The sequence below is a fragment of the Python bivittatus genome, unplaced genomic scaffold (genome assembly GCF_059951505.1).
Source record: "Python bivittatus isolate LINGU-HERP-01145 unplaced genomic scaffold, Pbiv_v1 ctg000700_np1212, whole genome shotgun sequence".
In the NCBI taxonomy this organism is placed as follows: domain Eukaryota; kingdom Metazoa; phylum Chordata; class Lepidosauria; order Squamata; family Pythonidae; genus Python; species Python bivittatus.
This window is the reverse complement of record NW_028277098.1, coordinates 74,454,659-74,464,759: the sequence shown is the minus strand read 5'-3', so window position 1 is coordinate 74,464,759 and position 10,101 is coordinate 74,454,659.

Here is a 10,101-nt window from a genome sequence, read left to right as displayed (position 1 = left end):
ACCCCAGGATTTTTTAAAAGGATCATTGACTCCTTCATGCAGAGGACTTGCATAGATTAAAGGGCAGAAATTGCAACATGTCATTTCTAGAACACCCCCCTCCAACTACAGTTATCTGATTCCAGGATGAGATACCCCCTCTCTTTCAAGAGTCCTATTCTCTTGGTAGCATTCTGTAACAGAGAGGTGTGTGTCATATGTCACTGTGCAGCTTAAGCAAATAATAATTGGGGCCAGAGCCAAAGATGGGAAGAATCATCTGTTCTCTCTCTCTTTCTCTCTTTTTCTCCTGTCACTCTCTTTTCTCTGTATCCTCCTACCTCTCTCTTTCCCTCTTCATGCAGCTAACTCACAGAGATTGTTCTTGACAGAGGTCTACACTGATTACTGGCAGTGGGCTTTGAAATTAAGCTAAGGGCAACATATGGCCCCAGGGCCACAGACTGCCCACCTTCATTTTGAGCGAAGGTGATTTAAAAAAAATGTCCAGCTGTTTTTGTTCATATCTCACTACTTGTTGGAAAAAGCAGAGTGCATTCTTCTGAGTGCATCTTAGGAGAGGTTTAAATATATCTACAACAGTATTGGCATTACATTCAACTAATTCTTAAATGGAAAAGGATAATTGGCCTAGGCCAAATATCTTCATATGAACTTTTAAGATGCACAACTATGTATCAGCAAAGCACTGACTATGACATATCAGTTCAGAAAGGCAGTTAAGAAAATTCACTCATGCTGTTTTTACAGCAATCTTCATGTCACAAAATCAACAATTATTTACCTGCCCAATGATTTTCCTAAAAGATAACATTTCCCTGGTTTTGGCAGATTATTATTCTAAGCAAAACATGTGAAAAAAAAAAAAAACAGCACAGGGAAACTTGATATTTACAGCTGTCTAAAGTAAGTACAATGGTCATAGCAAAACAAAAAAGGTTTTCTGTCTTTTAATATGACAGCCTTCATAGACAATCAAATAATACTAAGAATGTGTAGAATTGCTAAGAAAAAGATGGGGGGAGCACATTTTATCTGAGCCATTGTAAGATTTGCTTACTAACTTTGTGTTTACAAAGAACTTCAAAAACTGTGCAGTCCTAATCTAGTATTCTTGACTTCTCTCAACAAAAGGATCTCTTACAGTTAGTTATATTTTAGCTGATCTGTACAACAGCAAGAAGGTTGTCATGAAGACAAGTCTGTCACATAACTTTATTTATTTAAACATCTTTCAGACAAGCCAAAAAGGCCAGTTCAAAGGTTCTGCACACCTTACACACTGCTTTTGTTTCTATCTAAATGAAGTGCAATTTCTAGGAACTTCTTTTCATCTCTGTACTTAATTAGGACTCTGTTCCCAGAAGATCTGAAAACCTTCACCCCACATGGATCCAGAATGTCATGACTGAAGCACCAAGGACAGACTATTAAGGCTAAAAAAGTATTTACATTGTTAAGTTGTACCAATTTCTTGAATTTGTCTTAATACTGCGTGTGAACAATACCTGTTCATTAGTTTTAAAAAAATTAATTAGAGGTCCATTTAAAATTTTAAATTACAATTAAAATATTCATTAATTTGCTATTGACACTGTATCCTCATGTTCCAAAGTCATAAGTTATTACACTTATTGTTGCTTTTTTTTCCTCCAAAAAGCTAAGGATGGTGTGCATGGACCTCAACCTGTTTTCATTCAATCCGATGAAATAGAATTTGCTTTAGAAACTACTTCTCATGGATGGAGTGTGGTGCTCATTCACTTACTTATGGTATTTATGAAGTCCTAGCTCACAGTGAAAGAAGTTTGCTTCTAACATGTCCATTATATCCCAGAGGAAACTGAAAGGAGAGAGGGATCAGGAGGGAACTTCCCCCATTGGGCTTTTTATGTCACCACTAAGGTAGTATGTTGTTACTGAGAAACTGTTGGAGAATTTATTCTTCCCTTGAAATAAAATGTTCACCCAGTTTCTCTGCCCCCAAATGTAGTAAAGAATTTCCAAAGTCATTTGCCCGTAAGATAGGTTAGATTGCAATAGTATGAGTTGTGCAAGGGTGAACATCACAGTTGAGCAAAAATTTGAACAAGATTCTTCCAAGTCAGTCATTCTAACCATTATACCAGTCCTCATTTTTATATCCTAATTTCTTTGTAAACATCTGCCTTTTTTCTTTGTTAAAAACAGTACTTCTCCAGAACCTATCTTCTTGTATAATAGTAAGATGACTTCTCCATATATGAAAAGAGCTGTATAATGCTCCTGCTCTCTCTTTTAATCTACATTGACATAATTTGAAAAGTTGCATTTTTTGGACTGTCTTCTTTGGTATTTGGCAGTATTTTTTTTCTTTTTCCCCATTACTTTGTCAGGTGCTAGGCAAATAAAATCAATTCTGCAGTGATAAAAAGCAATTGAAAACGTCTAGTCCTTTACAGCAAAGACTCTGTTGTGGCAGCCCACACTGCTTCCAAAAAAATCAATCATCATTTCATCCTTCTATATGTGCAACTAAAATTAAGGATTTATGTTAGACTACTATGGAAAGATATTTTTAGAGAACCACCTTGCAAGATTTTACTGTTCATAAAACTTCTGTTTATGGTTTCCTTCCATAACAAGCAATCTCTTCCACTGCAACATGAATTATAGATATTAATGGATGATCCCAATTTACATACAGTTTCCATCTTAATGGGCAACAAAACTGCAAACAGGGCAACAAAACCACTTATGGTAAATGGCATAAAGTAAACAAACCATCATCCCTTTTAAAGCATAATGAACTGAAAGGCTGATTGTATTATAATTACATATTATCTTTACCAGGACTCCCACTACTCTAAGAAATTTGCATTAATTTATAGGTAGTGCATTTGTAAGAGAAGAATGTCTAAGCTGGATACCGAGATGTTTGTGAAAGCATTTAGAACAGGTTAGCCTAAATATTTTAGCAAAATCTTGTGCCCACTGAAAAATAGCAGAATCAGCATTCTGTTTTATATATACCTGTGTCATGTTATGACCTATGGCCTCTCACTAAAAGTGTGTACATGTAGGCACATATGTGTGTGTAGCAGGAAAACTAGCACAATTCAGCCAGTAATAAACTCCTTTAAGACCACACATACACATTTGATACTAAGCCCATGATGAACACAGACTTCCTGAGAAATAACATAGGATCAAAATGCACATCCCATTAGTTTCAAAGGGAACAAGTATATATGATAAATCACTCCCAAAAAAACTATTAAAACTATAAGTGTAATTTTCACGGGATCATGCCCATCAGCATTAATTTAAATTATGATTTAGTTATGATTACACTATGATTTAGAGCCCCACAATCAGAAATATTAAATTCTCCAGAAGATACTTCTATGTCTAACAACAGTATGGAGCTGCTGGTTGCTTAGTTACTTGAAAAATCTTGTTGTTTCACAAATTAATCATTCCATGGATAAAAATGTCATTTTCTGTAACTTTCAGGCAATATCCTTTAGCCTCATATAGATTACATTTGTTATAATAGCAAAAGTTACATGATGTTGCTTCAGTCCTCTCTCATCAAACCAGTAACTCTATACCATATTGTTTATTCATAAGTATAATCTTGCCAGCTGGCCAGGAATTATTAACCACTTCAGTTACAATTACAACTACAACCAGCTCTAATAACATAATAATACTAATACTAATAACACTCCATAGCAATCACAAAAATTAATAAATAACAAATATAATAATTTCATTAATCCTATTGCACCAAGGAAAACACTCTTATAATGTAAATAATCCCAGTGTTCAGAAGGACCATATCCACTTCAGTCCTCAAAGGCTTCCTGGCACATCTGAATCTTAATGGCCTTCCTAAATCCCAACAGAGTTGAAGCAGTTCTAATCTTGGGATAATGCTGTTCCATAGGAAAGAGCCCTTAGAGCTCCCTAATGATAGAATAGAATAGGAAGGAGTCTCTCAGAATAGGGACCTGAAGAGACTCCTCCCTATCTAGATCTTACTGGGTTGGCAGATACCCCTGGGAGATAGCAGTCTGCCCTGCACTTTCATCAGAGATTTAGCCTAGATTTAGATTTTCATGTCTAAACAGAACCACTGTTAATTGATGCAGACTACTTACCTTTAAAAGGACAACTGGGGCACAATCCTTGGAAAATCAGTTTCTTTCTTTTTTAATCTTGAAGCAATTCAGATAATATATACATATCATAAATGAATTGCAAATGTGTTCAGCAGACAGAGTCTCTTACATTGCTTTTGGAAAATGCTTAACAGTGGAGTATCAGTGTTGTGGATTTAGGGACTGAAAACATGGCTGGTAATTATAAGTACTATACACTCAATAAAGACACTGTCTTCTTCCAGTGAAAGTGAAGGACAAATAATAGAATCTGGGAGAGCAGATAGAAGTTTCCTCTCCCCCAGTCTGAGTTGACTGCAAGGTGCCGAGCAAGGATTTTACAGTAGATTTCCTGACTGGGCCTGGAATTCAGGCCATCTGCACAAAAGCCATGGGAGAACTGTATCCAACAGAATAAAATTGGCAGGAAAAGTATAGACTGAAGTGCTGATTGATGATTATGTGCCATCTAATCAGTGCCAATGCTTAGTGACCACACAGAAAGATTTTTCTGTAGGATGATCAGTCCCTAATCTGGTCCTTCAGATCTTCCAATGGTGTAACTATTGGTCATCCTCTTCTTCTCTTTCCCAGCATTATAGACTTCTCTAGAGAATTAGGTCTTTGCATAATGTGTCCAAAGTATGATAATTTGAGCCTGGTCATTTCTGTTCTCACTCGAGAACTCTGGGTTGATTTGCTAGATGACCCATTTATTTATTTTCTTGGCTATCCATTGTATTTTGGGTGACTTCTCCAATGCTACAGTTCAAAAGCATCAGTGCATTTTTTATCCTGCTTCTTCAAAGTGGAACTTCCACTTCCTTGGGGTGTCACAGGGAAAACGATTGCCTGCACTATTCTGATCTTTGTAAGACAGACATATCTGAATACCTTTTCCAAGGCCTTCATTGCTACCCTACCAAGTGCCAGTCTGTGGCATATTTTTTGAGTGCTGGTTCCTTTACTGTTGATAGATGACCCAAGAAAGCAGAAGCTATCCACCACTTTAGTATCTTGATTGTCAATTCTAAGGCTGCTTGTTCTTCATTAGTCCCATTTAGGGATGCTTTATTTATTTTCAGTGCTGCTTGTTTAACTGTGTACTTTTACCATTGTTCACAGTTTCTCTTTTCTTCATCTGTCTGATTATTAATAACTGCTAGCTCTAATAGGTAGATCTTGCACTCCTATCATTTTGTTTACTCTGGTATTCACGTTGTTGTATTCATTAATATAAACATTCTTTATTCATTGTTACTCTCATGTTGGTTTTACTCCTACCAAAACTGCTTGGACATGATCACCCCAGTTAAAACAGGAAATGGGAGCCATTTATTGAAATCTTAACCCTGGGGATCTCCTGTTCTACCCCATCTAGATTCCAGGTAAGGTGGGAGAGGTAACAACAAGCATAACTGCATGTCCCAGTCAAAACTGTGGGAAGAGTTTATTTATTTAAAGAACTTATATGGCCACCTATACAACCAATAAAAACAACAGCATAAAATACATCTTACCCTTCCCACCAGGCACCATAACAATCCATATAACTGACCCCCTGACTCAGCCCCCATCATAGCCCAATACTTATGGAAACAGCCAGGTCTTCAGGGCCTTCTGGAAGGCTAAATAGGTACCTCCCCTCCCCCAAATCTCAGATGGGAGGCTATTCCAAAGCATTGTGTGGCTACACAGAAGGAACATCCCTCTAGGTGATAACATTTGAAGGAAGGGACCTGGAGTGTGCCGGCTCTATCTAACCTAGTGGGACAGGCAGATATCCTCAGGGAGAGACAGTCCCACAAATAACCTGGCCCTGTACCATGAAGGCCTTTAAAGGTGATAACCAGCACCTTGTATCGCACACGGAAAGCAAATGGAAATTACCTCCAGCTAGCAATACCCATACACATTGGAATTCAAAGGGAGTCGAAACTGGAAATCCTAAAAATGGGTCTCACAGACTTGTATTATACAGTGGTGACAGATCACCTTGCTGCAGTCATAGAAAGTTTATTTCCGCCGATTGAATTTTTAGGAAGACAATCCCACTAAGTGTTGAAGTGTTTTGTATACACCCCCACGGACTGCAAAGCACCTCTTTTGAAGAATTTGCACAGCCTTACTGAAGAGTATAAATCCTCATGTCATCCAGTGATACTCTTTTATATACTATAGTGCAATGGGTATGTGCTGCTGTTTCTTATGAGTAAGCTCTAGAACTCTGCCTTCAAGGAAGCAAGTATCCTTATTTTCTCTTTGGAAAACTGATATTGTTATAGAACATGCATGGTAATTGCTGTAACAAATGATATGCTACACAGATGCCCAAGACAACATCTGCTTGTCAAGAATTTCAACAGTTTTTAAAATTTATTTACTCATTTAAAACATATTGGACATTGGGTATTTGCCTGCTGAACCAAACATATGGGTGTCCATTTAGATCTTAATTTTATGAATGCCAATTAAGATGCATGCGTATTTGAAGAAATGTATGCCTTTATTAATGTAGCTTTTCAAATAATATTTTCTATTTTTATACCAATTTAGGACTGATTAACTGGTTGTGCTAAAACCTACTAGTTTAAAATTTGAAATTGTGTCTTACATTTTCATTCATAATTATGTATCATCAATCTGCTATATTAAGAATACTATATTATAGTGCCTTTAACCTTGGTCCCTTGACTTTAAAAAGTAGCAAAGGTAACTGTGTCCATCCTTCATGGTTAGGCTATGCCCACTCTCTTAATCCATTCTCTGTTGCGGTGTCTGCCCTCTGGAACAGAGCACGTGTACACACACGCTCCCAGAGATTCAAATGGCCTCTACCAGACCTCATTCAATCGAGCCTTGAAGACCTCACTTTTCCCCTCACTCTCCTCAATCCCCCCATCTTTAGGGAAAGTTGTGGGCCTCTTCTGGGAATATGGAGAGTTGATGATGATGCTGTCTTAGGACATCTATATTTTTTATTGGTTATGTTTTTTATTGTTTTTAATATTGTATGCCACACAGCATCATTATGGAATTGAGTAGTTTTCAAAATTTGACAAATAAAATAAATATATTTAATAAGGAGGAACTCACATATTGCTATTTGTATTTTGCATGGCTGATTGGGTCATGCAATTCAGTTTGGTCTGTTTTTTTTAACAATTGGACAGATTAAACTTTATGGAAAACTAAACCAAAAATGAAGATGTTTTAAAAGTTTGCTATCACACATGTCAGAACTATATATCTACAAGTATCCATACAATATGTACTTGCTCTTCACAGAACCAGTTGTGACTATATCTATACTGGAATGAAGATGGAGTGTAGAAAACAATACCTCTAAAATAGCCTACCCTAATCTGATGTGTTAGAATTCCCAGCAAAGTTGGAAGGAAATGAAAATGCTATCTGGAGAACTGAGAATGCATTAGTTGGGGGGAAAGGTTCTGTAGTCTGTGACATACACACCCAGAAATTGTGTAGACATATCTCTGGTAAATTATGGTTGTGTAGAAGAGGGTCTATGCTCAAGCCCTGACTATATTTGTGGTAAACTATTCAACAGCTTGAACAATGTTGAACAGTAACAGGGTTCATTTTTAATTTCTCAAACCAACTACAACTCCTACAATAATTTATGGAGTGATGTTTTTGGAAGCCTAGTCTATAGTGAATTGACCATCTGAGTGCACCATATCTTATACATTCAGAAAACTTTCTGAAAAGTTTTCCCATGGGGTCACAAACCATAATCTATACAAATACTGAAGTCCCCCCTATGAAGATTTATTTCAAATTCACCCCCAGTGTTAATCCAGAATAAAAATCGGTGTATTGTGCTTAAAATGATTCTTTCCTTGCCCAATTTTCATTTTTGCATAAAAATATATGAAAGTTGGAAGGGGTGCACTTTCATGCTGGCTTGGGATTTCTGGGAGTTGAAGTCCACACGTCATAATGTTGCCAAGTTTGAAAAACACTGGCTTAGGCCATGCCCAATCAAGATGTATAACTGGATCTATAGGAGGCTCAAATGTTAAATCCCTCGTTTTAGGTACAGAAAAATAAAATAACATATGGCCTTAGCACCCTGATCCTAACAGGTGGCATGAGGTTTCTGGATTGGCTAGGCACGGCATAAATACCTGGAGAATGGCCTTTTGTCCCTTCCTTAAAGTGAACAAAGTAGTACTTTCCACCTGCTATGCCAGAGGGTCCAGAAACTTTGACAGACTGGAGGAACCCACATGTCATATAGTCTAGCTCAAGATAAACCCACAACAGCCCCATGTTAGTGTTAATGACCCCAAAACTATTCTCCATATTATAACATTTTTTTTCCCACAGTAACCCAGGATTTTTTTTAACAACAGTGGACTGGTTCATACATTACACTAAGCTATATTGGGTGGGCTCACACATGTTAAGCTAAATACACAAATGTATTATGGTTTAGTTCTGTGTTTGAATCAGGCCATTTAAATAAGCAAGACTACGTCATACAATACCATATCTACTTCACATTTTTTCCCAAACTGATTAAGAATTTCTGTGTATTAAAATTGCCCCTAATCTCTCTTCTGGCTAGTATTAGTAGTCTGAAAAATGTAAGAATCTTTTGCTTTGAAAGTATCTGATCTTTACATTTTGCTTTCTGGTCACATACTTTGTGTTTCAAAAATACTTTAGTCAACTTTTAGAATTCAATAACTGACTTTGATACAGAAATTACTGTTCCAGTGTATGGCAAATGACAATGGTCTAGAACACTGTTAAATTTAAGTCTTGAAAATGAACTTTAATAAAATGTACTCCAATAATGTACTGTGACAGCTTTTAGAGAAATCAGCTTCAGTTCTCTGATAATCCCAGGAATGCAGTGAGATATACTCAAGCAGCCTTGAGCCGCAGAATAAGCAAGCAGACAGCTTTATGATAAATGGTCCTAGAAACCTAAATTACAACTGCACCAAATGAACAATATGTCCAAATTATTTTGGCGGCTTTTTTTTGTTGTTGTTGCAGGGACAGCTGGCAGGAATGTGTGTTGTTACCTTTGTCTACAAAGCGATAGTGACACCTAGTGGGCACAGCACCCCAAAGAAAAAATTAGATTTTAGCTTCAAGGTTGCTGCAGGCGAAATGTCTCTCACCTAAACAACAGAATGGATACATCAAAGAACAATAAAATATCATGAAGTTGCCTCTCGGAAATAGAACAGCAGGATTAAGGCCATATATGAAGAGCAATGGTAACACTACAGAGTCAATGGAAAGCCAAGGGTGATCCTTCCCTTTCTTTCTCAACTCAAATTTTCCTGGAGCTAGAAAAATGTTATTATTACTATTATCATTTAATTATATGCCACCATTAATTCACGCAATGTTATATATAAAGGGTGGGCAAATGGAGCCTTTAGACTAAGTTCATGCTGCCTTTGGTCCAATGCTGGATTTCAGCGTAAACTAAACAAGCTACAGCTTAGGGTTTCACAAAATTTGAGATTTTTTTTTTTTTGCTTTTAGAATTTTATGTGGCTTTTTATCTGTACTGTAATCTATGAGAGAGATTATAAACTATTAGAGAGATCAAGACAGCCAAATGACAAATATGTAATCAGTAAATACATTCATTTGAAAATAATTTGTATTTTCCTTGCTATTAAATAATTAAAAGGCATATATATGTTTTCAATTTTTTTGTGGCACCCCAAGGTCCTGTTTTGGTACGCACTTATGTGAAACCTTCTGGTGTAACTTTTTAACAAGGGGCCTCCAAACTTTTTATAGCCTAGGGCCTCACCAAGTCTAAATCTGGCCCTGCTTTGATCTAATTTCAAACCTCTCTGCAAGACAGCAAATTCACCCCATGATAACCCTATCTGTCCTTTCCTGCAGCCTGCTGTTTGCAAGAGTGAGAAACAGGGCCTGCAAAGAAACAGGGTATGCC